Genomic DNA, 2,661 nt, shown 5'->3' on the forward strand with positions numbered 1-2,661 from the left:
GGGGGAGATGCTACGGGCCATGCAGGAGGAACGACAAATGACCTTAGAACTCATGGAATGTGGCCCACCAGGTACCACAGCCACACGGTGGGCCTCAGTTTACCCACCAAATGGACAACAAAGTCGGTCGTTGGCAAACTTTGGCCATTTCCTCTGGTTGGTTGGGTTTGTGGGTACAGGATGTTGAATGTTTTTCTTCCATGCATCAGTGGGTCTAGGGGTGCAGAAATGTACCCCCTTTTCAGCCCTAGTGGGAAGAGTTGATACCCTTCCTCTTTCTTCTCTTGGACAGTCTGGCTGCAGGGCCGAGCCTCGCTGACAATTTATACAAGTCACTGGGGACTCTCAAGCTTCACCCCTTCATCCACTTCCAGCCCCTCTGGCTGGGGACTCTCACGCTTCACCCCTACGTCCGTTTCCAGCCCCTCTGGCTGGGGACTCTCACGATTCACCCCTTCATCCACTTCCGGCCCCTCTGGCTGGGGACTCTCACGATTCACCCCTTCGTCCACTTCCAGCCCCTCTGGCTGGGGACTCTCACGATTCACCCCTTCATCCACTTCCAGCCCCTCTGGCTTCTGCTCTTGCCCTTTTCGTTTCTGCTTGAGGTTATTTTTGAGTGACTATGATATTTGTTTTCAAGTTTCTTTTTAAATTTTACCTTTTGATGTGTATGGGTATCTTGGCTGGGTGTATGTCTAGGGGCCCAGTCTCATGCATGTCAGAAGAGGGCTCTGGATCCCCCAGAACTGGAGTTATAGACAGTTGTGAGCTGTAACATTGGTGCTGGGAGTCAGTTTGGGCACTCTGGACTGCTGAGCCATCTTCCTGGCTCCTGCTTTCAGTGTTCTTAAGGCATACATCCTAACATAAGCATTTTACATAATTTTTCTCTAAATACTACTGAGGCTGAATCTTACAAGTTTTATTCTGTATTTTTATGTCCATTTAATTAAAAATATTCTCTAATTTCTATATGGCTTCCTCTTTAACCTAAAAAGTGATTTTAAAAATTACGATGTTTGGAGATTTCCCCTGATAACTTTATTTTACTTTAACTTAATAATTTCCCTGAATCACCAGTTTTCTACTGTTTCTGCGGTTACTTTATCTATGGTGATAGTCACGACTTTAGGTAGCCCGCACTCTGAGCTTACTCTTGGCCACTGCTCTTGGTATATTTTGTTGACCAGCTTATCAGAGTCTGAAGCTGATGTGAGGAACTTTCTGCTCTTTTTCTCCAGCTGAGGGTCATAATACATGCACACCAGAGGGCCCAGATCTGGGTAAGAGTAGCTGGAGCCTCAGAATCTCGGCTTTTCCCAGTCATCACTCCTCCACTCTGTTGATTTGCCCATTAATGAAAGGCCAGTGGTCAATAATTTCTTGTGGATTTGAAAAACACCTTTGGGAGTTGAAGATATTATCCCTTGCCTCTCATATGTGTTAAATATATTTTTCTTTTACATCTATCTTTTTAAGAGTAATGATCTTCTGCAGATCATATAGCCAAACTTACATAAGGAACTGGTAGCTGATCCACCTTGTTGAAGGGAAACATAGGCAGAGCAGAAGCCAGGGCCACACATGTTATGGTCTAAATGTGGGCTCTGCAAAAAGCAGAGTCTTCAAGGTAAATCTGAAAGACTTCAAGGTCATCACAGGAAATGAGCTATTCTCATAGAAAACAACAGACACTACCAATGTGATCTGTCTTGTTTATACAATGTGATCTGTCTTGTTTATACATCCAGCCGTGACACTCTTTATTTTGAATTCTTGTGTATTTCTAATCTCATACATTCACATTTACTGTTTTTAGAAGTTGTTTGTATTTTCTGGTAGACAGAAAGTCCTTAGCGAGCAGAGGTCATTGGCTTGGGGCCCCAGACTATTTCTCCCGTTATTATCACTAGACAGATGTTTGTTAAGGACAGAAGAAAGAGAAGAAAGAAATGCAGGGTAGAGAGGTGAGGAAACCCACGTAGTGAAGGAAGCATGGAAGGAAGGGAACACAGTAAAGAGACTAGGTGTCGACGACACGAAGGGAAAGGGCATCCGAGTGTGTAGGGTGTGTGGCTGTGTGGCACTCATCCCAGTAGATGAACTGCCTTCTGCCCCGACAGGCTCGTTCTCTTTCCATTATGTAGAATATCCCCTCTGTGATATTCAGTTTTCTGTCACTATGACAAATGCCTAGATAATCAGCTTCAAAAGCAGAAAGGTTCATATTAGTTTACTGTTTCATAGGTGGAAGCTATAGAGGGAGGGAGGGAGGAAGGGAGTGAGGAAGGGAGGGAGGCAGGGAGGGAGAACAGGGTTCCAGAAGTCTCATTTCTTAGACACACCACTACTCATCTAACTTCTTACATAGAGTCCACCTCATAAATGTTCCACTTCCTCCTTGGCTGGGGACCACGCCTTTGGGATGCATTGAGATTGTAGCAATTTCTCTCATCTCACTTTTAAAGAAGACTACAGATTGAATTAAATGGCAACCTCAGAGTTTTCAACTTTATTATGTAGTCAATGGAGATTTTTTTTTAAGTCTGAACAAAGAGAAAAATATAAGCAAGGTGATATTTTCAGAACCTAGACAGACAGTGATGTTAGAGATGGGATGATGGGCAGCCAACCCCTCACATCTAGACAGGACCAATG

Source organism: Grammomys surdaster, unplaced genomic scaffold (genome assembly GCF_004785775.1).
Source record: "Grammomys surdaster isolate TR1022 unplaced genomic scaffold, NIH_TR_1.0 336, whole genome shotgun sequence".
NCBI classification, from domain to species: domain Eukaryota; kingdom Metazoa; phylum Chordata; class Mammalia; order Rodentia; family Muridae; genus Grammomys; species Grammomys surdaster.